The 26,384-nt window shown below is 39.8% G+C and overlaps 1 long non-coding RNA gene across 1 annotated transcript; it reads right to left on the bottom strand.

Moving 5' to 3' along the window:
- Positions 1-7,214: 7,214 nt before the first annotated feature.
- Positions 7,215-9,691, bottom strand: LOC108680111. The gene is made up of 3 exons (XR_001931410.2): positions 9,569-9,691; positions 9,037-9,249; positions 7,215-8,278 (listed from the first exon to the last, which is right to left on the bottom strand). It is a non-coding gene; the product is annotated as an uncharacterized LOC108680111 (long non-coding RNA).
- Positions 9,692-26,384: the final 16,693 nt, after the last annotated feature.

The following is a 26,384-nucleotide window of genomic DNA, read 5'->3' as shown; positions in this document are numbered from 1 at the left end:
AGTTGCAACAAACCGACTGATAGAAACGATAGAACAAACCTGGAAAATAAACTCACGCTCACCTTCGTTACGGTGAAAGTGGTTTAAATTTCTATGTCCTTGAAAATTCCAGCAACTACGACTACTGAGGTCACAGTGCCCACTAAGCTAGCGCAGTCCCTCTCTTAAGGATAACAAAAAAGAACACATCAGACGAGATCCAGACCATGACCCCGATATCACATCAATGAATAAAACTCTGGAGCGCCTCAGACTTGAATTAAGGGGCCGTATATGGGCCATGGTAGATAATCTCGGCTTTATGGCCACTTCAATGAACCACCGAGGACTCCGGCCAGCAGCAACGCCAACGCTATCTGACGCTGACGTTTGAGACGAGAGTCATTTAGAGTGACAATAGCGTCGTGTTTGTAACATTAGCGTCGTGTTTTGCAGCGTTACGTCGTGTTTTGTAACGTCGTTCAATCGACGATAGGGTGGCCTTATGTAAACGTGCTACTCTGCATGGGTTTGATCTTGACTTGAGCGCTGTCTTACATTCTGGTTTGTCATTCAATGAATGTCATTACATTCATCAAATTGAACGTTATATATTGCATTTTTATTTACTTTAGTTGTAATCAAATACAGTGGTAATATCCTAATTATATAGGAATTAATTAGGAGCAATAGTAATTAATACTGCATTCAAGAAGAAATTTATATAAATTACAAATAATGAATAAATGATATAATCAAGTGAGAATGTCCTACGCACGAAAACTCAAAAATTAACGAATAACTTGAATGAATTGATTGGTAAGAATTACAATAGAATTAAATCATTATGTGAGGAACCAAAGTGTTCGACTTCATAAAAAGTTTTCAAGTGGTTCCAAAATCACGAAATTTTGCACCGCGATAATAAAAAATTAATTAGACTGACACAGAATGACTTTGAATTCGAAGGTAGGTTTACATAATCAGTTTCGATTCATGTAGTTATCAGCAAATAAAAAATTTTAATGGACAGTTTGTTTATTAGAATAATAGAACAGTTTTTTCTATTAAAAATTTACGTATAGGTTCTAACACATCGTTGAATTAAAACGAATGAAAAACAATGTTTACAAGTGCATACAATGGTCTATAATTTTTTCCCCCATGATAATAATTTTAAGTCGAGTAATAACAAAATGGAGTCTGAAAAATAACATAAACTGTTTACGTTACGATCGTCCCTACGAAGTTTTCGGTTAATGATTAGCGATCATATTGGGACCGATCAATTTTACAATTGAATGGGAATATATCCTAACAGAATCTTGTAGTTACAATTTTCGGTCTCATCACAAACTTACGTTATATACTCCTTAATTGGATATAATTTTCCCGGCCTCAGAGGTAACACTTGCGTTTGAGGAGAGTTTTCTCTCAAACTACTATTAAATCAGAGGTTATTTTTTGATCTGTTGGGCTATTGATTGCTGTCTAAAATTATCAAAACAGAAATGCGAGTTTCAGCTAGATAAATTTATCGGTGGCTTTTATTGTGAAATTATGAAATGAGAGTCATTATATTGAGGTCTGTAATTACTGTGTGGAAAAATATCCAAACCATATGCAGAAAATACAGAAAAATTGTAAACTGTGTTTACAAAACATTTTATTCCTTCAAAAGTTTACATCCTCGCGTGAGGTTGAATCCACCGAAATACCAGGGATGATTGTTAAATTCCAGCTCCACTGCATTAATGTGGGAAATTAGTGTCAAAATGACATTTTTTATTGACCACATATTCTCATATTAAAAAATAGTTGCCGAACGAATATGATTTGTGTACATTGTGTTCGTAGGTTGGCCGACCTATATAAACAAATAAAAACGCTGTTTACACAAAAAATTGGTTTGTCTGCACTCCTATAGATTGTTGATTGTGTTCATTTCTTATCCACCCGTAAACATTAGAGCAAATTAAATGTAGCCATCATGAATTGGGTGTACGAAGCTTTGTTTTATTCACGTTTGCTCGCTCTGATTTTGGTTCGCTCCACGAATGAACTTTTTGTGAGGATTATACCACTAAATAACGATTATTATAAAATAATACCCACTCATTAACTCGGCAGAGAGTATTTGTTTTGGACACCATGTTATTTCATCTCTCATGCCGTAACATAGAAAATTGCTGAACTCAAAGCGATAAGTCGGAGATACCATCTCTATTTTCCCGGCTCTTGATGCTGGTGCAGGGACTCTCCATAAAAATTAATCGGTGAATCGAGCAAGGCAGCGGGCACGATATAAATGCAAACTTCTGAAAGCATATACATAGATGGAACAACTTTTTATGTGAGATATTGCAAGCATAACTTCCCGAACTCCATTAAATCTCAGAGCCTGAGTTGGCTTCCATAGAAATAGGGCTTCAGCAAAGTTTCTGAATAGCTTTCCTTCAGTAAATCGAAGACGAATGTTGGACCTCCAAAGTCTTTTTTAAAGCCATCGCTAACAGGAAGGGTTCGATTGCTTATGTTTTATTGCGTACGGCAGTAAACCATCGGGCGTCTCGAAATCCTTCAAAATATAAGGAATCATCTTAGTTGGCTAACGAATAAGCGGCCTTCAGGCGCAGATAAATTTGGTAAAGTATTCCATTGATTATTCAGTTAACCTGAATGACTTTATAGCACGGATGTTGAGTTATTATGATTCTCTAAAAATATCAGAAAATAAGTGCTGAGATCGAGCATAATGTTTGAGTGAATTTTGACTGGCAATAAAGGAGTGTGAGATGAATTGCAGCTTTAATTCTCAATCAATATCCAGTCAGGGAATTTTTCCGTTGGAACTAAGTTTCAAGACTCGGAATCCTATTTTGAATTCCAAACGTTTATATTTTTGCCAGGTTTTATTTTTGCCAGGTTAGAGCTTTGGAATACGCACGCTCCAAACGATGTAACATTAAACAGTAATTAATGACCATCAAATAAACAATGACAATAAAATTAGTGATACAATACTTTGCGTATTAGAAAGTTTGACTGGCTCAGCGATAACTACCTCTGACGTTTCCGGATTAAACAGAACAATATAACAAAAAAATATTTTCAGAAATGCTGTAATAACTGTAGCTGCCAATCGAAATAAATGCATATATACTAAGAACTCATATTTCTCTGAATAACAGATTTTTTTCCAATCGTAAAATAAGAGAGGAGTGATAAAGAGCGCATTAGAAATATTTCAGGCATTTCTCGAAGAATTAAGTTGATATTTTGCGAGTGCAAAACTACATTAAGATAAATTAGTAAGAATTTTAAACGTAAAATTGGGTTCGTATTTAGAAGAAGACAAAGATTTTTTCTCGACAAGCTGATAATTCACAGCTGCAAAAATCCCGATACAAATGCATGTGTGTATTTATTGAAATTAAAATAGATAACTGCATTAAAGTCTGGATACTGACTTCAAGAGAATCCAATATCTTTGAAATATTCAGAAAATTACCAAACGGAACATGATAGCAGCTGAATAGAGGTCAGCGAAATTCTCTATTGAAGTAATTTTTCTTGTCGGCAGTTGAATGGTATTGTGAAGGTTCCTTAATGTAACCACTAACCACACATTTTGATTTTCGATTGTTTTTTTCTTACTTCTATGTTCGTTAAAATTGTCTCATGATATACAAATATTGTTGCGACGCTAAATCAGCCCGCGGATGCGTAGCGTTTTCAATTCATTTCTAAATTAAAAATAAACGTAAAACAAGAAACGCTGCTTCAAATTGCAGTCAATTCTGGCATCAGTTTGACCGTCGCGCGTTACTCAGCCAGAAGTTGACGCGCGAAAAAACCGAGAAGACTCGGTGATGGCATCATTTAGGCGCATTAGTTTCCAGCAATAAAGTTATAATTGAACGTAAGAGCTGCTGGCTTCGTTGCAGGTCACTTAGGTGCATTAGTTGCCAGCAATAAAGTTATAATTGAACGTAAGAGCTGCTGGCTTCGTTGCAGGGTTCACTGCTCAGTTACAAACTAAACGATCATTGTAGGCTTCTAATCCGGCATTAATCGTCGGTATGGGGGATTCCGTATACAATTACACAATTCCGTGTACAATTTAAATTCGAATAGCAAGCGAATATTTCCAAAAAATTTCTAACTCAAAATAGCAATACGATTACAGAAAAGTTTAGTATTATTGTTTTACAAGTGAATTAGATCTCCAAAATTAAATTTTCATGTGTTCTCAGGTCATATCACGTACTGTTATATTTTAAGTTTTTTGCTTCAATATTTTATAAAGGAATTCGACATTATGAGCGAAATATTTTATTCAGAGATGACAGTAAACTGAGAATATCCTGAGTCTTGTTTTACTCGACATCAATTTTACACGAGAAGTCGACCAGCCGGAGCTACTACGGAAATTCTTTTACTTCTCTAGGATTAGATTTAATTTCTAATTTTGTTTCATCTTGTCTGGCCGGTCTCTATCCCCAACCTCATTGAAACAAAATGCAACATAACATTTCCCAGCTTCCCAGCTTTGAGCTGCGATGATCTCCAGGCAAAGGTGCCAGCTCTGTGTAGTCTCGTATCCAGAGCTGGGCAGCGCTACTTTGAAATGTCGCGGCCGCTACCGCTACATGCTCTAAATGTAGCGGGCGCTACCGCTACCGCTACAACTGCTTAAATGTAGCGCCGCTACCGCTACATGTAGCGCGATACTGCCCACCTCTGGTAACAACTAACATGTTGACACTAGTAACAGGCTGAGGTTAACAACATTACACCGAAATCTTTCGTACAGTTTTATACTGTAATTTATATTATGTATATGTCATGCTGGTTTTTAAATAATATTTAATTCTATCAAGTAAAATCTAAAGGCTTTATCTATAAATGTAGCGGTAGCACTGTAGCGGCAAAACCTCGGATCGCTACTTAAATATGTAGCGGACGCTACTGCTACCGCTACAATTGCTTAAATGTAGCGCCGCTACCGCTACTGAAAATGTAGCTCGCTACTACCCACCTCTGCTCGTATCAAGCGAGAATATCAAAGCTACACTCAAAAACATCTCTGCATTTCCGTACTCACGCTTCAGCAGTATTTTTTGGGAGTCCAAGCAGTAAATTTTTGGGAGTCCTCGAAAAAATTAAAAGTGCCTCGTTGGCGAGCCCGGCTGCCGCGGCCGTCTTCTTAAGCACGGAGCAAGGCTCAAATGTTCCAGAAATTTATAAGAAAAAGTTTGAATAATTATTCAGGTGTTGATGATAAGGTGATGAAAAATATATTTTTTTTCCTCTGCGTTCATCGTTAATGGTGTTTAAATTAAAGGAAAAAATGATTGCGCAAGTCGAAGCTGTTTACATGTTATTACAATATAAGTTCAACTTTTGCAGGATATTAAGTGTGTCACTCAGGTTGTTATGTATGCATTATTTAGAACGATTATCATGTATTATACATATTATTCGAATTGTTCATCAAAAGTTCTGATGCTGTTCACAACCAACGATTTAATTTTCAATAATCGCCATTGATTTTTCAAATACTAGTTGAAGGAGAAAATAAAACAAGCCAACCAGCCATATTATTTGCAATTTTGCTCTGAGGAAAAAAATTCAATTTTATTTTGAGGCCTTTAAACAAATTTCAAAGCTAGGTTATCTTTTGAAATCGGAAGGAAATCCTAGCTATTATTTTTCCTGCAGTCACGTGGCTCCGAAGAGATCCCAATGAAAAGCTGTGGAGTTCCTCTGGACGTCGCCAATCTAATTGTGGCTGCGTCGTGGTTTCTTTTGTTAAGATAACCGAATTACCAGCAGCTTCCAATGCCTCCAAACTAACAAATCTTCATCAAAGAACATAAAAACTAAAACTTGATTCCCATGTCGGCTGGTGATGAAATTTTACCTCCCGTCGCACGTGCATCGCCGTTAATTTTGAATCATTTTGAGTTGAAGGCTGCGGGTCTTGAGCTTATCCTGTACACCAGGAGTTATCTGCGTCTTCAAAAATTGTGAGCAGATTTCTTCGAATTAAAATAAGGGAGAAACATTTATTGTGGTCAGAAACGATCGGTTCACAGATCTGAAATAGAGTCACATTCAATAGATTATAATGAATGAATACTCCTGACACCTTGTCAATGAAATGGTGAGGGACGTATTGTTAGAAATGAATGCAGGAAAGTAATAGTGAAACAACTTGAAGATGTGCTCTAATTTCTTTAATATATTTCGTCTAAATGTGTTATTGTTCTCCTGAATTCAGCAGATCGGTTGGCTGAGAGAAAAAAGTTTTATAAATAGATTTTATCTGCACAACTACTTTTTCAAGGGTAAAATATAAGGAACAGAATGTAAAAATAGATCCAATCTTATCGTTATACCTAGTAAAAATTTTCCCCAATTTTCCTTCACTGATACTAATTTCACATATAATTTGTAATTGATGCTCTGAAACAGTTACTTGCAAAAAAGTCCCGAAAATACCGTAATAAAATTACCCTGAAGGCAAGCCTATCCCGAGCATGTCTATTATCCCCATCAGTAAAATTGCTGTCAACGTAATTACGGGCCACAGATGCGCGCCAAAATGCGATCGCCGCCTGGATTATTTGCAAAGAAAAATGCAACGCGAAGTGCAATGAAGCAGAACATTCAGGGTCCATCCCAAATAAAAATTTAAGGTGGCGCATCGATGATTTTCAGTGGCTATAGGTGGAAATTATAGGTGGAGCACCGATGGCGCATCGATGCGGCATCGATGGCGTGTCCGGCCTATGTTCCACCTATCACCTGCCGATGGCCACCCTACCCTAAAAACTCATGTTCCACCAATAACTACTCATTAGAGGCGGTGGCGCATCGATGCGCCATCGATGGCCACCTCTCGGAATAAATTTTTAAAAATGCCCCCGGTAGCACCTAGCCTTGATTATGAACTATCGGCTGCCATATTAATGTCACATTTCTCCTGAGCATGAATATTTGGATTAACGAATAAACATGAAGGGACTATAATGTTCATGTCGTAGATGATAGGCACTAATCAAGGCTTCATATTCAGATGGCCTAGACTTAGATGCATCATCTATGTAATGAAATTCGTATTCCATTCAAGTTATACCGTATAAAGTCAACATATGCATAGGAGAAATATGACATTCATAACAGAAACGATAGTTCGTAATCTAGACTAGGTATTACCGTGAGCATAACTTAACCGAGTGTACGATGATTACCAGTATATTATCTAGCACAAATGTTTTCAAAAAATTCCAAGCCCACAGTTAAAACAGTCTATGCATCAACATGATGGGAAGCCTCAGCCTGAGGAAAGTCATCAAAAATTCAATTATTGTAATTTTAGGAATTGAAGAAGTCAACCAAAATATGCTTTATTGAATAAGCTCCCGAAAAAATCTACAATCTGTACGGAATTGCGACTGTACTTTTGGTATACAAGTAGATGCACCATATGAAAAAAACATGTCATACCGGCCGTCGCACACTATAAGAGAAATTAATTCTAATAACGGTGACTTTCCTAACACAAAGAAAATTAAAATTTGGCTGATGCCAAAAATGTCTCCGTATAATTACCACGCGAGTAAATACCGGTATATCGATTAGAAATGACTAGGTATAATCCGAAGACACAAATTCAGAAAGTGGTGGCATCCAAAAAAATATGTGATGTCCAATACATTCGAACACGCTAGTAGCAACTTTTTTAAAACTAATGTAGCCCCACCAACCCTACATTGATGAGAGCATATTTCTTTTCTTAACTTCTTATAATTGAATAAGCAAATACCATTCCTAATACTGCCGATACTTCGTATTCGGTTTCTGAGCATCTCCGCATTGAGCAGTAAAAACAGCACCTAGCTTGTTAGGTATCCTCCCAAATCAAATTCATTAGAATACATTAATAATTTTTACCTATAAAATTCACTTTAAAATGTACGCATTCGAAAGTGAAAAAATTTTCGACCTCTGTCATGTAGGTTGTCGTCACTTGGTACAAAACCTACATTGTGCACAAGCACAGCCCAACTTGCTGAATGCGAAGGACCAGCAGTGAGCGCATCCAAAGCAGCGACTTGAATACGGGCTGGAGCAACTGCAGGCTCACGTGCTTGACGATTTGGGAAAGAGATGCCAACCGCAGATCTTGTTGCACGACTTGGAATTGAGGGGTTGGTAGGAGTTACGCGATTTGTGGTTGGCCTAGTTGCGTCCTTCCTACTTCTGCGCTGCCCCGACCAGCCAGTTGCTCCTGCACAATATAAACATTTATACAATAAATGCTACAAATCGCAGAATGTAAATAAGTTGCATTTTTTTTGTTCTCGATCACATCGAATCATAACATGGAACCTTAGCAAACATTGAGTCTCAGGAAACATTGAGTCTCGGCAAACACTGNAATATTACACGAGCCGGTTCCTGCTAAAAAAGATTTTGAAAAATGTTACAAGCGTATCGTGAGGACCATATTACTACTAATTCAGCCATATTTCAAATTGCATCTGATACAGGGGGATCAATATTAATCGTTACATGGGCGAACGACTGCACTTGCGAGATTGACTCAAAGTTTCAGAAACAATTATAAAATAAAATTGAAAAATTTATCGAGAAATAGCACAAATATAAATTGATCAAAACGCTGTACATTAGGATTACTGCATAACTGGAGAAAATGTAACATGCTACAAAAAATAGCAAATGAATTGCAGTAAATTCAATTACAAATGTTATCACTCATATTTTCATTTCAGACAATACAAATTGTTGATCCATGGAAATGATAGTTACATAAATTTGAAAGATTCAATATAATGTAATTCAACAGAATATGATTTATTATAAAATAATATTATTGTTTAAAATAACATAAAATATAATATAATGTAATGCAATATAATATATTTTCATGACAACATTATGTATCCTAACAAATATATGCCAATATATTATCAATACTAGCAAAATATTTAATTTGTACATTAAAAATATCCATTTCAAATGCACCTGAAGATGCAACAGAAAGACCTGAAAGAATTAGGAGGTTTGCTCGATGGGGGCAACCCGATGATGTTCAAACAGCTGGTGATACACTGCTCCACGGTGACTACTTCCGTTTGTTTTGCATGTAATCAGGGTTGGGGCTACGGGCTTCATTTTCTGAACCTGCTGATTACGCATCGCCGTGTAACATGTGGTGCACAGCTCTTGAATAGTTATCTGAAATATAAATAAACAATTTCACACAAAATCCATCACCTGCACAGTGCACAGGTTGGCCTTGCGTGGCAGCCTATAAGCTAATCGTAATAGCGGGAAGACATTCGGTCACTGCAAGCGCACGGCGATTTCTGGGCATATAGTATGCCATTTGCTTCAGAGTTATATAATATTTTACTAGTGATAGACGAAATTGCATTAAATGGCATACAAATCAGATAGGTGCAAATTGTAATCTAATATATCATTTATATATGCAGATCAGGGAACAAATTAAACTGTAGATATTTGATTGGATGTTTATATATATATGACTTACTTGAGGTGGTCACAGTGCATTTCACTGGGAAGGGTTTCCATCGTTTCCTAACATGCGCTTTCTGCTCAGATAAACACCACCTTGGCCATTCTTGAAGGCAATAACTGCCCTTTTTAACCATCCATATACTGTTATTGTTAGTAGGCTAATTGCAACATAAAAAATAACATTTCATAAAAGGCAAATAATCTAAAAAAATAAAAAAAATCACCAACTCTGATTCTAATTATAAATAAAAATTTTGTTGGGTCAACTATATAGCTGTCAACTCTTTATTTTTCTTATCATCAGCTTCAACAATTCTATGTTGTTTCTGCCTAGTAGACAGTTCATTGTATGATTCCTGTCCCATTCTTAATTTTAATACAACTTGAAAATACCATTCAATAATATTCATATTATCAATAATAATAAATATTGATCACTTCTAATTTTATTATTGTCAAGAGACTGGATTTCTGTTATCATGTTATGCTTGAGTAATCAAAAAACAAATGCTCTAAATTATAAATTAAATTTTTTTATATGGTGTCATGAAAATCAATAATAATAAAAAACTCAGTTAATTTAATTAAAGTAGAAACAATTTTTCCATGTAACAGCATATTTAACACAGTTAACTTAGCTAAAACCCATGTACTTCTATAATATCGTATACTTGTTTTCTTTTTATCTATATATGATATTTCAGTAAATTCATCAATCGCATCAAGATGCCGACAACCCATGACTCCATGATTAATAACAATATATCTAAGTAACTTTATTGAACACATGAATTTGGTGTTATCATGCAAAAGTGAATAATATTTGCTCTATCAATCAAGCAAAAAATAATGAATACAATTGAAATATTTATTAAATATAGTGTCATTAGGATGTCCATATAGGATGTCATTCATTAATTCAAGTGCATTAGTGCAGTGACAAAAAAGTCATATAGACAGTAGAAATTAAAAATGTAAGTAATAGCTTGGTTTCAGAAATAACTGTCACAACATACCACTGATGCGTGATGAGCATATGTAAGATGCTTTCTCTGAACCAGAATTGAATTTTAAACAAAAGTTTACTCTCTACTTTATCTGCCACTGCCTACTTGAACTTGAGGAGGGTGGAATATAGGAACAGATTCACTTATGCTCTACATATTGTGACCTTATATTAGAGACTTATGCCATATATTGAATTGGATCATTCATTGTATGTTTGTAGGTGTTGAATTCCTGGTTCTCAAATGCGCTTCTATTGTATATTTCGTACGCCTGATGCATGCGTGTCACCGACATTTTACTTTAGTTCGATTTTAAAAGCATCTATAGCGTCAGTTGCGGTGTTGGCTCACGAGTGTAAAGAAGGAAATGTTTGGTACGTGTGTTTAAATTCTGAATATCCGTGTAACGTGAACATTTGACTTTTATCGTGTTATATGTTCGAAATAAATTATTTTACTTCTTGATCATACTTTATGTGCAATACTAATTTTATGTAACCATTTTTACCTTTGTATATTGTTTGTTTACAGAAACCGATTTATAAAGACAACTGAACGAAAAATCGTGTATTCAAATCCTTCGCCAAACGAATATACGTAACAGTTTCAAACATAGCTTAAACTTCGTTTGATGCAAGCTATGCACGCTGAGCCAACACTAAAATTCTAGACGAAGTTATGGCCATGCATCGGACTCCGCCATGTGGTGACGTCACCTTGCCGTCATCAAAGCTTGGGGCAGTGACTAGAAAGAAGAACGAAATAGAAGAACTGCTTCATAATCATCCCGAAGATGTGGAGCCTATTCGTAAGCTCTATACTGAGTATTTAGTAAAGGTTGAGAACGTTTTGGAGTCTTGTAACACCGATGAGCTGGGTAAATGGGTTGCCCCTCATAAAGAAGCTATCGACGTGTTCCGTAAGCGAATAGAAGATTGGATTGCCATTCGTAGAGTGAAAGATGTCGCAGGTAAACAGACATCCGAACCCTCACGCTCCGTACGCTCCCACCGTTCCGCAGCATCCAGTACATCATCGGCTCGCATTCGTCTGGCAGAGCGGAAGGCCAAGATCACTGCGGAAAAAGCACTTCTTGAAAAGGCTAAAAGCCTGGAATGCGAAGAATTAGCATTGAAACGCGAGTACGAGAAGAACCTGGCAAGGCTAGTAGACTTGAAAAGAAGAGCCGAGGTCGAGCGCGCTGAGTTTGAGAATGAAATTTTGGAGGCTGAACTCGACAAAATCGACAAAGGTTCTTCCATCGGTTCCTGTCAGTCTGTTCAGGCGCTGGATGATGTGGCTAGATGTGCTCCAGTCGTGATGCCGCGTGTTCTGGAAGACGGCTTCTGCAACGAGCACACTCCCTCGATTCTTCAGGTTCTGTCAAGGCAGAATGAGATTTCCAGTAATTTGGTCGTAAATCAGCAACAAAATCTTCTGCCGAAGCGAGATTTGCAGACGTTTGACGGTTCCGACGTTACAGAATTCTACATCTTCATGCGTAATTTTGAGAAGATGATAGAAACAAGATGTTCTGATCCTTCCGACAGACTATCGTACCTTGAACAGTACACTTCGGGTAAAGCTCGAAAGTTGGTCAAAAGCTGCGTCAACTATGATCCAGAGACCGCGTACCGCCAAGCCAAAGCCTTGCTTAGCGAAGAATTCGGAACCGAATTTAAGGTCACGCATGCATATCTGGACCGCTTGAATAGATGGCCGCCGATAAAGAACGAAGATGTCGATGGTCTACAGGACCTCTCAATCTATTTACTTCGGTGCCTCAATTATTTGGAATCGACTTCTCCGTGTAATCCCTTACACAGCCCAAGGGAACTAATGAATATTGTGCAGAAGTTGCCGTATAAGACGAGAGAACAATGGCGTCGTAGAACTTACCAGAAACAAAAGGCCGCTCTGAACGTAGATTTTGGAGATTTGGTGACTTTCATACGTGAAGAGGTTGCCCTCCTAAAGCAGCCTATGTTTGGGCAGATTGCCGATCCCCTACCGCCACGTAAGGATAAGGAAAACAAATCTAGAATCCTCGCTACAACTCTCGAAGACAAAAAACCCTCGATCGTATGTGAATGCTGCGGCGGCAGTAGCCATTCCCTGGAACAGTGCACGGACTTCAAGGCAAGATCTTTTCAGGAGAAGTCTGACTTTATCAAGAAGCGTGGCCTGTGTTTTGGATGCCTTTGCCAAGGCCACAAGTCGAAGTTTTGCAAGAAGCGAGAAACTTGCGCTACATGTGGCGGAAGACATCCTACGATTATGCACGACTCAACGCCTCGCATTGCCGCTAAGCAATCTCTGATGGAACAGAGACGTGGATGCGAGGTAGGGTCTGATGGTCCTCCAGAGCCAAATGCATGCAAGCAAGGAGGCCGCTCCTCAATCTCCGCGAGGGCAAGTTACGTCGGTGGGGCCGGTAAGGTTAATAATTTGATTATGTGCCCCATAGTTGCTGCTAAAATTAGGATTAAAAATGGTCCATTTGTTACCATTAATGTAGCTCTAGACAGCCATTCCTCCGATAGTTGGATAAGGGAGGATTTAATTGAGCAACTAGGTGCCCATACTCGTCCTACTAGAGTTTTTCTAACTACAATGGAAAACGTAAGGAAAGAAGTCCCGACCTCCATTTTGACTGATCTGGAGATTTGTCCGCTCGATGGTAGCAAGTCTACGTTGATACCAATTTTATTTACGAAGCCTTCAGCTAACTGGCCGTTTTCGAAGGAGGATATTCCTACTTACGATGATGTCGAAAGCTTGCCTTATTTGGAAAGGGTTCCTTTTGATTTTTGTCATGTTCTAAAAACTTACACCAGAGGGTCTAGACAATGCTGCCCTCTTACTACAATTAACACACCATTTATGATATAGACACACACTCACCCTACATCACACACACACACACACACTCCGGGTGCATGCCTGTATTTATCATAGGAATTATTTCACATGCCTATATAATCAAAATTTTTCACTTTATGGGTGGCTGTTTTTGCAAATACTATAGATTGCTACCACCTTGGATGAATTTTAGTTATTATTAGTGAATACCCCCAACATGAAAACATACATACAGTCACTAAAATAACTGTCGGCCATATATTTAAAAAATGCGTTATTGGGCTTATATTGCCATTCGGCGGCCATTTTTTAAATCTTAAATTTGACACCCTTCCACTACTTGCATTTTCGAGGATTTTTAGTATGTTGTTTCTATTACCCTTCTGGAGCATTGGTGAAAAAATCATTTCTTTTGCAATTTGTTCCGGGTCAAACCTTATTTTTCCTGGACTATACCGCCGCGCAAGGATAAAGAAAACAAATCTAGAATCCTCGCAACAACTCTCGAAGACAAAAAACCCTCGGTCGTATGTGAATGCTGCGGCGGCAGTAGCCATTCCCTGGAACAGTGCACGAACTTTAAGGCAAGATCTTTTCAGGAGAAGTCTGATTTTATCAAGAAGCGTGGCCTATGTTTTGGATGCCTATGCCAAGGCCACAAGTCGAGGTTTTGCAAGAAGCGAAAAACTTGCGCTACATGTGGCGGAAGACACCCTACGATTATGCACGACTCGACGCCTCGAATTGCGGCGAAGCAATCTCTGATGGAACAGAAACGTGGATGCGAGGCAGGGTCTGATGGTCCTCCAGAGCCAAATGCATGTAAGCAAGGAGGCCGCTCCTCAATCTCCGCGAGGGCAAGTTACGTCGGTGGGGCCGGTAAGGTTAATAATTTGATTATGTGCCCCATAGTTGCTGCTAATAGCAAGACTTTGGGTCTCGCCTGGAACACCCAGGGAGACGTTTTAATGTACAATTTCGACCGGCTTGGCCGAGGGGCGACTCGTCGAGATGTCTTGAGCATTGTTGCATCAATATACGACCCCTTGGGCGTTGCGTCACCCACTATAGTCAGAGGCAGGAAAATATTCCAGGAGTGTTGCCGCCTCAAGTTGGCCTGGGACGACGTGCTGCCTCCCATCTTGCTCAATGCTTGGGTGAAGTGGTTAGACGGCATCAAAGAATTGAACTTGATCAAGATCCCGAGATGTATTAGAACCCCAAGGATCACCCCAGGCGAGGCAGAATCAGTCGAACTTCATGTATTTTGTGACGGAAGTGAAATGGCCTATGGAGCCGTTGCCTACGCAAGATTCGTTTCATCACGTGAAGTGGAAGTAAGTCCACCTTTGTTTGCTAAGTCACGCTTAACGCCCTTGAATAGGAATACCCTAAGAACCATACCTAGGATCGAACTCAGCAGTGCCAAGTTGGGAGTAGAAATGGCTTGCGTACTGAAAAGGGAGTCTCAAATTTCATTCGAAAGGTGTTATTTTTGGTCAGACTCGATGACAGTTCTCGGCTACATCAAGAACGAGACCAAGCGGTTCCATCGATTTGTGAGCAACCGTATTTCTTTCATTAGGTGCCATACATCTCCGACAGATTGGAACCATGTGTCGTCAACAAACAACCCCGCCGATATTATTAGCCGAGGTTGTACGGCAAGTGAATTGTCCACCAGTGAGCTTTGGAACAGTGGTCCTACATTTCTCAGAGAGGCGCTTCCGGTTCCCTTGGAGGTTCTGGACCTCAATATTGACGACGCAGAGATCAAGAGCGAGGCAAAAATCTTAAAGGCCCACACATCTTCGGGAAGTCCTACGGACATTTTGCTTCAATCGTCGTCCTCTTGGCTCAAATTAAAGGTGAAGGTCGCTTGGCTCAAGAGGTACGCAAGTTACTTGAGCGGACGTAAATCAGTTTCCGAAGGAATTTCTTTAGAAGAGTTGCGAGCTGCTGAACACGCAATATTATTCTACGTGCAAAGGGAGGCATACCCGCAACTTGAAGGTGAAATACGAAGTGCAAACGTGAGATGTAAGCAGTTGAGAAAATTAAATCTTTTCATTGATGGCGGCGGTTTGATCCGTGTTGGTGGCCGCTTATCGTTGAGTACGGCTAAATACTCGGCGCGCCATCCGATTTTGCTGCCGGGAACCTCGCGTGTCAGTTCGTTGATAGCTGAAGAAGCACACCGTTCGTGCGGTCATCTGGGAAGGTCGACCGTGCTTTCTGCGCTCAGGATAAAATTTTGGATTATTGGCGCGTCTGTTATGGTAAGGAAGATTCTCAGCCATTGCATGATTTGCCGCAAATACCAGGGTAAACCCATGACGCAACTGATGGCTGACCTGCCGTCATCGAGGGTAGAAGGTGACGTACCCCCCTTCACCCACGTGGGCGTGGATTATTTTGGACCCTTCAGCATCGTACACGGTAGGAAATCAGAGAAACGATATGGGGTCATTTTTACGTGCATGAGCTCGCGAGCGGTGCATATAGAGGTTGCCCCTGCACTCACCACGGATTCCTTCTTGAACGCTTTTCGTCGATTTGTGAGCAGGAGAGGTAGCGTCTCTTCGGTGACAAGTGACAACGGCACCAACTTCGTCGGCGCTTACAGAGAATTGAGAACCTTGCTCGAGTCCTGGAACGTTTCCGACATCGATGCATATATGAAACGACATTCCATAACATGGAAATTTAATACTCCATACGCAAGCAATTTTGGTGGAGTTTGGGAGAGGCTGATCCGAATTGTCAGAAAGGTTTTGTCATCCTTGTTAAGCGAACAACCAGTAAGGCTGTCGGACGAACTCCTTTCTACGTTGATGTGCGAGGTGGAGGCCATTGTCAATAACAGACCGCTAACGGCAGTAAGTGACGACCCCAGCGATTACGACGCGCTGACGCCTAATCATCTGTTACTTTTGAATTCGATGGAAACCTTCCCCTCCGGTTTGTTCTCTTCTTCGGATGCGTACCACTTACGTCGATGGAAGCAAGCACAGTATCTGGCCGACCTATTCTGGAGTCGCTGGCGCCGTGAGTATCTGTCGCTTCTTCAGAGCCGTCAGAAGTGGAACTCAACCCAGCGATCGATCCAGGAGGGAGACTTGGTTCTGGTTACCGATCAGAACCTGCCTCGTAACGATTGGCCTCTTGGGCGTGTAGTTGAGGTGCCAACGAGTGCAGATGGAAGGAAACGTTCGGCGAAAATTCGGATTGCTAAATATCGCGACTCATCTGTCACCCGGCTGGGCACGCTTATTGTGGAGCGTCCAATAACGAAGCTTATACTTTTAAGAACCACTGATGAACTTGTTTGATGTAGAAATTATGTTGTCTCAAATTTGGGGCCGGTATTAAATATAAGGTTCCTTTAAAAATATTGTCCGCCTGGTGCGTGTGTATCGTACGCAGCAGAACCGTAGTCGATTTTAATTTACGGATAGGATTCAGTTCGATGCTGGCTCTCGATTTACCTGGTCGAGGGAAATATTTGGTACGTGTTTTACTGACGACTTGTGTTCTTGTATTTACGTGATTTTACGTCTTGATGTGCTTATAATCGAAATAAAATATTTTACTCAGCTTAATTATCATATGTGCAATACTAGTTTATTCTAATTTTATCCGTTTTGTTTCAGAAACCGATTTTAATATGAAAGTAATAAGAAGTCGCGTTTTCAAAATCCTTCGTAACTACGAAAGATTCTACAAGGAATAATCAGAGGAATTAAGCGGCGAAATTATTGCTACACTATAGGCAAAAACCTCGAAACTGAGAAGAGTCAGAAGACTGCGTTAATGATGTCAAATTAAACACTCAAGTAGAAGCATAATAATTACAGCATTTTTTAATATAATGCATATAAGCCTTTTACACAACCATGGAAAATCTTTATGTGATACGAAGTTAACTTACATTATCTCTGCCGATCAAACAGCTAATTCGAACTATCAATAATTAGTTTGTTGGGGCTCTCAGAACACCCAACTAGCCTACAGGATCGTATAGGTTCTGGATATTAACGAGTACTTATCAAACACTTTATTACACTTTCAATAAACACAACAAATAATATAGAATAACTTCGGCACATTAACACTTCAACACTTCATCTTGGATGCATGGCTTTCGAGACTAACTCTTGACTCTGATATTTGAGGCTTTCATACAAAAGAAACAAATAAAACAGATAAATAATAGTTACCTAAACATTAAAGTATTCATACATATATAACCTAAGTATTTACACAATTTGTTCACATCAATCTATTCACGTATATATTTACATATCCACATCCTAACGCAGCACATACCTCCGCTCCGGCTTTCCACGACAGAATATTCTCATCACCTTCTCCTTCCGCACTTATAGCCTTCCGTTAACTCTAAACTAAAATGACAAATTCAAAATAATAAACCATTTTGGAACAAATATTATCGCCTCGCATTACATTAAAATAACAAACTATTTCTATCCTTTACAAGTTGTACCCAATAGACATTCCTCCTAATTCACCAGCGAACTCACTAAATCTTCTACTCAGAACTTCCCTATTCTGAAGGAATTTGCATGAAATTTAAATTAGAGTTATTTAATAACAATATGCCCTGGAAGGGATTAACACATATTTTGTCTTCGTTTCCTTCCTGATTGAATTTTATAAACGCTAGTTTGGGCAAGTAATCAGCTTTTAGCTTCCTCAATTCTTATGGGACCTAAATTTAAATATTAATAGGTCAGCTGGAGGAGTCTAAGTAACACAATACTCTGAAGCCTTTAACTTTAACAGGCCATAGGGGCCTATTGCTTCAGCGCCATCACATATATTTTATTTTATTCAAACTGCCCGTTTATGAATGAGACATTCTCTATTGATGCATTGACCATCCGTTGCTAAATATTTCAGAGAGTGCTTGTCTTGCGCAACTATTGAGCAAATCAGTGAATAACTATTTTATTTCTAACCTGATGAGGTCAACTATATTGCACTATGTATATTTCGTAAGCATTGAATTAGTCATTTAAATGGTGATACCATCTATGAATTATCTTCGAGTTCTTGATGGTTCATTTTCTCTAAGGATTTTTTTTTTGTAGCGAACAGTTTATTTATGGCATGATAACTTCGTACCTGAAACAAAATAAAGGAATTTTGCTTCAAATTTTGTTCTGGAATAAAATGCGTCGTAGAGAGTAATATCTTAATAAAATCGCAGAATAGCTTATGTAGTAATCATGTGAACACCAAAATTGAAATAAACTCACGGCCGTCTTAAAGAAAAGAATCATCGCGTTATATATTTACGCAATTATCTTTCGTATACCCACAGTTTTTTCTTCACGATTTATACAGATCTTTAAATATTTAATAATTCAAACTTCGAACGCTATTTCATTGGTGGTTATTGATCAATTATTAATAGATGGCCACGCGTGGTAAAACAGCACTGAGCCATCGATGAATAGGACCCAATAAATCATCGGTGATTCATCGATGAGTGCCACATATGCTCGCGCATCCTCTCGATTTATCAGCGTTTCAATAATGATTTTTGGTTGGCGTGGCCACCCACCGTTGCGCCACCTATAATCTACCATCGCCACCTATAATCATCGATGCGCCACCTTTAATTTTTATTTGGGCGAATACCGTCGAACCATTCGTGCCGTTCGAACGCCGGCGTCCCATTTGTGCCCTGAGAATGCTAGCGTCCCATTCGTGCCGGACGAACGCCACCGTCCCATTCGTACCGGATGAATACCGGCTTCCCATTCGTGCCCTGAGAACGCCAGCGTCCCATTCGTGTCGTTCGAACACCGGCGTCCCATTCGTGCCGTTCGAACACCGGCGTCCCATTCGTGCCGTACGAACACCGGCGTCCCATTCGTGCCGTACGAACACCGGCGCCCCATTCGTGCCGTACGAACACCGGTGGCCCATACGTACCGTACGAACACCGACGTCCCTTTCGTGCCGTACGAACACCGGCGTCCCGTTCGAGTCGGAAGGCATCTCATTCGTCGGTGTCGTTAATGTTAGTTAATGCCTACTTTGAACGAGTCCGTGTTACTTTCATACAAGCAATAATAGGTGGGTAGGTAGGTGGATAGGTAGGTGAATAGGTAGGTGGACAGGCAGGTGGATAGGTAGGTGGATAGGTAGTTTGATAGGTAGGTGGGTAGGTAGGTGGATAGGTAGGTGGGTAGGTAGATGGGTAGGTAGGTGGGTAGGTAGGTGGGTAGGTAGGTGGGTAGGTAGGTGGGTAGGTAGGTGGGTAGGTAGGTGGATAGGTAGGTGGATAGGTAGGTGGACAGGTAGGTGGATAGGTAGGTGGATAGGTAGTTGGATAGGTAGTTGGATAGGCAGGTGGATAGGTAGGTGGATAAGTAGGTGATAGGTGGGTGGATAGGCAGTCGATAGGTAGGGGGATAGGTTGGTAAATAGGTAGGTGGATACTGATAGGCAGGTGATAGGTAGGAGGATAGGTAGATAAATAGGTAAGTGGATAGGTAGGTGATTGGTGGGTGGATGGGCAGATGGATAGGTAGGGGGATTACTGCAGTTACTGGAGCACCATCATCGTCTGGTGGCCCAGCTGGAGGAGGGAGCTGGCGTGGACGTGGTATACCTAGACTTTGCTAAAGCTTTTGACAAAGTTGACCATGGGGTGCTCTTTAGAAAACTGAGGCTGTTGGGGGTAGGAAGAAGCCTGTTAAGGTGGATCCACAACTTCCTTACAGATAGAGTACAAGCTGTCGCAATTGGAAACTCGAAATCTCCATGCACGGCCTGCTAGCTGCTCTGCACAGCTCCCTGCCGGACAATCCCAAGTACCAGCGCTAAAACAGCGCAGCGTTCTGTCCCTGCCGAGCTGCTAGAATTTTGTCTCTATATCAGTCATGGCGCAGCGCAGTTTTAGGGATAGATGGCCGGTTATAGTTTCACGGCTCCATCCTGCTAAAGCGCGACCAGCCCGGCTAAACCCGGCGCCGGTCTCGGCTCAAAATTTTAACTGGGTTGGTACGCTTGATGACATCCTTTCGGCATTAGATTAGTACAATGGATTATGATACGCTTGATGGCTGCTTATTTTAACACTCAGTCTCTTGGCCTAGCTACTGCAGAAGGTTAAACTGTTGGCATTAAATCTGTGGTGGCTAGATTGTGGTTCAAGGTCCCGGTGTGTCTCAGGTCAGTTGTGGTTCATGGTCTTTGCGGATGATCTACTTAACTTGAATGAGCGTCGCAGTTATTTTTACCTTATCTTGTTGTCGATGATAAGTAAGGTGATGGGATAGTTCCCTGATATCGTTTCACTTCGTCGACCGTTTTCACCTGCAGGCGTCTCGGGTGCAAGCAGCTGCGACAAGCTTGGTTGTAGGGCAGTGTTTGTCTGTGTTGATGACTGTGTCACTTTTTCCACTGTTTAGTTGCCGAGTACTAATTGAGCTCCTTATTATCAAGAAAAATACAGGGTTTTACTAAATGATGGATCCAATTAAATAAAATCGTATTTATTTATCTTAAATTATATATGAATAATTAATATACCAATGGAAAGAGAAAGATTCAATTTTTTAACCTATTCAAACGCGGAATTGGGCGGCGGCGGTAGTTGCAGAAATGCCTTTGTATTTCACTGTCACTTAATTGTGAGTGACATGGCTACTGTACAGGGGCCATACTTTCAAAACTCGCTAAGTGAACGTAAGTACTTACGCTCTATTTTCTTGTCTATGATTGGTGAATTTTGCTCGAAAGGCCGTCAATGATTGGCTGATGAACTTTCGATCTCTTATTTTTTTTTTAAATATAGGCCCAGGTCTTCTGCATTCTTAAGTTCACTACGTACTCACTTTAAGCAAACTGATTCGCAAGCTACGCTTCAGCGAACATTTCGTCTCAAATTCGGCATTGGGTATCACTGCTACGGTGCACTCAGTAACAGAAGATATACGTATGCTTTCTCGTGTGTGGGACGAGTTTGGCTACCATGTAGATGTTTGCCGTGCAGCACAAGGGATTGAACATTTACAAATATGTTGAAAAACTTCAATCTTTTTCTTTCCATTGGTGCATAAATTATTAATTTTAAATGAATAACTAAATATGTGCGAATTTATTAAATTGGGTCCATCATTTATAATAACCCTGTAAATTTGTTACTTCGCTCACATATCACGATATCCAGAGCACAACGTTAAATGCATGATCGTACTAGTATAAGGTTGACCCATAAGAAGCTCATTTTTGCGGATGTAGTTCGTTGTTCGCTCGTGACGTCACTGATCTCAGTGACGTCACGGGCATTAACCAATCACCGGAATGCGATCAAACCAGCCAACCAATTGTTATTGGGATTGTTCACGTTTCTCGATCTCACTGACGTAACTCTACTCAACTACGTAACTCTACTTTGGTAAAGCATTACGCCCACTGATGGCGGTCAGCTGACATTCCTTCCCCAACAAAATTTAGAGTCGCCCCAGCTTCTGGTACCCCAAATCAGAATCTGCCGCGTCTACTAAGTCGCCCCAGCTTCTGGTTTAGAGTCGCCCCAGCTCCTGGTTTAGAGTAGTCCCAGCTTCTGGTTTAGAGTTGCCCCAGCTTCTGGTACCCAAATCAGAAGCTGCCGCGTCTTTAAAGTCGCCCCAGGTTCTGGTTTAGAGTCGCCCCAGCTCCTGGTACCCCAAATCAGAAGCTGCCGCGTCTGCAAATTTTCACTGGGTTGCGACTGGCAGCGGCCAACCCTTACCACGCACGACACTTAAAAAAGCTTATGCAATATCTAAGAACTTTTCGTTATTATCATCTCACCATCAATGCCTGATTTGTGGCCAGGGCAGAGCATTATTTGTCTGCAGTTTATGCCGGCACTCGTGCCGGACAAACGCCGGCGTCCCATTCGTGCCGTACGAAAACCAGCGTCCCATTCGTGCCTGACGAATACCGGTGTCGAATGCGTACCGGACGAACGCCGGCGTCCCAATCGTGCCGTGATAAAACGTACGAATATCGGCGTCCCATTCGAGCCATTCGAACGCCGGCATCCCATTCGTGCCGTTCGAACGCCGGCGTCCCATTCGTGCCCTGAAAACGCTAGCGTCCCATTGGTGCCGGACGAACGCCAGCGTCCCATTCGTGCCGTACGACCCAAATAAAAATTTAAGGTGGCGCATCGATGATTATCGGTGGCTATAGGTGGAAATTATAGGTGGAGCACCGATGGCGCATCGATGCGGCATCGATGGCGTGTCCGGTCTATGTTCCACTTATAACCTGCCGATGGCCACCCTACCCTAAAAACTCTTCTTCCACCAATAACTGCCCATTAGTGGCGGTGGTGCATCGATGCGCCATCGATGGCCACCTCTCGGAATAAATTTCAAAAAATGCCCCCGGTAGCACCTAGCCTTGATTATGAACTATCGGCTGCCATAATAATGTCACATTTCTCCCGAGCATGAATATTTTTATTAACGAATATATGTGAAGGGAATATAATGTTCATATCGTAGATGATGGGCACAAATCAAGGCTTCATATTCACATGGCCTAGATTTAGATGCATCATCTATGAAATGAAATTCGTATTCCATTCAAGTTATACCGTATAAAGTCAATATATACACAGGAGAAATATGACATTCATAACAGAAACGATAGTTCTTAATCTAGACTAGGTGTTACCGGGAGCATAATTTAACTGAGAGTACGATGATTATATTATCTGGCACAACAGTTTTCAAAAAATTCCAAGCCCACAGATAAAACAGTCTATGCATCAACATGATGGGAAGCCTCAGCCTTAGGAAAGTCATCAAAAATACAAATTATTGTGATTTTAGGAATTAAAGAAGTCAACCAAAATATGCTTTATTGAATAAGCTCCCGAAAAAAGATCTACAATATGTACGGAATTGCGCCTATACTGGTACGCAAGCAGATGCACCATATAAAAAAAAACATGTCATACCGGCCGTCGCACACTACGAGAATTTAATTAACATAAGAAAATGAAAACATGACTAATGCCAAAAATGTCTCTGTATAATAATTACCACGCGAGTAAATATATCGCTTAGAAATGAATATAATCTGAGGACACATACAGAATGTGATGGAATGAAAAAATATGTGATTTCCAATACATTCGAACACTCTGGTAGCAACTTTTTTAAAACTTATATAGCCACACCAACCCTATATTGATGAGAGCATATTCCTTTTCTTAACTTCTTATAATTGAATAAGCAAATACCCTTCCTAATACTGCCGATACTTCGTATGCAGTTTCTGAGCATCTCTGCATTGAGCAATAAAAACAACACCTAGATTGTTAGGTAGCCTGCCATATAATATTCATAAAAATTACTCCATAATTTTTACCTTTAAAAATAATAAAATTCAATTCAAAATGTACTCACTAGAAAGTGGAAAATTTTTCGACCTCTATCATGTAGGTTGTCGTCACTTGGTACATAACCTACATTGTGCACAAGCACAGCCCAACTTGCTGAATGCGAAGGACCAGCAGTGAGCGCATCCAAAGCAACGACTTGAATACGGGCTGGAGCGACTGCAGGCTCGCTTGCTTGACGATTTGGGGTCGAGATGCCAACCGCAGATCTTGTTGCACGACTTGGAGTTGAGGGGTTGGTAGGAGTTGCGCGATTTGTGGTTGGCTTAGTTGCGTCCTTCCTACTTCTGCGCTGCCCCGACCAGCCAATTGCTCCTGCACAATATAAACATTTATACAATAAATGCTACAAATCGCAGAATGTAAATCAGTTGCATTTTTTGTTCTCGATCACATCGAATCACAGCATGGAGCTTAGCAAACATTGAGTCTCAGCAAACATTAAGTCCTGGCAAGCATATTGAGTCTTAGCAAACATGGATCTTAGCAAACATGGAGTCTAAGCAAACATGGAGTCTAAGCAAACATGGAGTCTAATCAAACATGGAGTCTAAGCAAACATGGAGTCTAAGCAAACATGGAGTTTTAGCAAACATGGAGTCTTAGCAAACATGGAGTCTTAGCAAACATGGAGTCTAAGTAAACATGGAGTCCAAGCAAACATGGAGTCCTCGCAAACATGGAGTCTTAGCAAACATGGAGTCTTATCAAACATGGAGTCTTAGCAAACATGGAGTCTAAGCAAACATGGAGGAGTCTTAGCAAACATGGAGTTTTAGCAAACATGGAGTCTTAGCAAACATCGAGTCTTAGCAAACATGGAGTCTTAACAAACATGGAGTCTAAGCAAACATGGAGTCTAAGCAAACATGGAGGAGTTTTAGCAATCATGGAGTCTCGGCAAACAAGGAGTCTCAATGATTAAGTGAAGTGACAGAATCGGCATCTGAAACTTGAGAACTTTCATTATGCAGCGATGTACACGCAAAACTTGATTAAAAAAGAACTAATTGCAAAGCAATTTAAGTAATATCAAACGAGACGGTTTCTTCTAAAAAAAATTTGAAAAAGGTTGCATGCGTATCGTGAGGACCATATTACTAGTACTAATCCAGCCATATTTCAAATTGCATCTGATACAGGGTGATCAATAGCAGACGACTGCACTTGCGAGATTGACTCAGAGTTTTAGAAACAATTATGAAATAAAATTGGAAAATTTATTGAGAAACAACACATATATAAATTAATCAAAATGCTGTAGTTTAGGATTACTGAACAACTGGAGATAATTCAACCCGCTACAAAAAATGCAAATGAATTGCAGTAAATTTAACTACAATTGTTAGCACTCATATTTCCATTTCAGACAATACAAATTGTTGATACATATAAATGATAGTTACATAAATTTTAATGATTTGATATAATACAATTTAACAGATTGCGATTTATTATAAAATAATATTATTGTTTAAAATAACATAAAATATAATATAATGTGATTCATTATAATATATTTTCATGACAACATTATGTATCCTTACAATTATATGCCATTATTTTATCAATACTAGCAAAATATCAATTTCAAACGCACCTGAAGATGTAACAGAAAGACCTGAAATAATTAGGAGGTTTTCTCTATGGCACTGCCCGATGATGTTCAAACAGCCTGTGATACATTGCTCCACGGTGACTACTTCCGTTTGTTTTGCATGTAATCAGGGTTGGGGCTACGGGCTTCATTTTCTGAACCTGCTGATTACGCATCGCCGTGTAACATATGGTGCACAGCTCTTGAATAGTTATCTGAAATATATATAAACAATTTCACACAAAATCCATCACCTGCACAGTGCACAGGTTGGCCTTGCGTGGCAGCCTATAAGCTAATCGTAATAGCGGGAAGACATTCGGTCACTGCAAGCGCACGGCGATTTCTGGGCATATAGTATGCCATTTGCTTCAGAGTTATATAATATTTTACTAGTGATAGACGAAATTGCATTAAATGGCATACAAATCAGATAGGTGCAAATTGTAATCTAATATATCATTTATATATGCAGATCAGGGAACAAAGTAAACTGTAGATATTTAATTGGATGTTTATATATATGACTTACTTGAGGTGGCCACAGTGCATTTCACTGGGAAGGGTTTCCATCGTTTCCTAACATGCGCTTTCTGCTCAGATAAACACCACCTTGGCCATTCTTGAAGGCAATAACTGCCCTTTTTAACCATCCATATACTGTTATTGTTAGTAGGCTATTTGCAACATAAAAAATAACATTTCATGAAAGGCAAATAATCCGAAAAAAATAAAAAAAATCACCAGCTCTGATTCTAATTATAAATAAAAATTTGGTTGGGTCAACTTTATAGCTGTCAACTCTTTATTTTTCTTATCATCAGCTTCAACAATTCTATGGTGTTTCTGCCTATAGTAGACAGTTCATTGTATGATTCCTGTCCCATTCTTAATTTTAATACAATTTGAAAATACCATTCAATAA

This window comes from Hyalella azteca, unplaced genomic scaffold, assembly GCF_000764305.2.
Source record: "Hyalella azteca isolate HAZT.00-mixed unplaced genomic scaffold, Hazt_2.0.2 contig17914, whole genome shotgun sequence".
NCBI classification, from domain to species: domain Eukaryota; kingdom Metazoa; phylum Arthropoda; class Malacostraca; order Amphipoda; family Hyalellidae; genus Hyalella; species Hyalella azteca.
The sequence above is the reverse complement of the archived record's forward strand: the minus strand, read 5'-3'. Positions and strand labels throughout refer to the sequence as shown.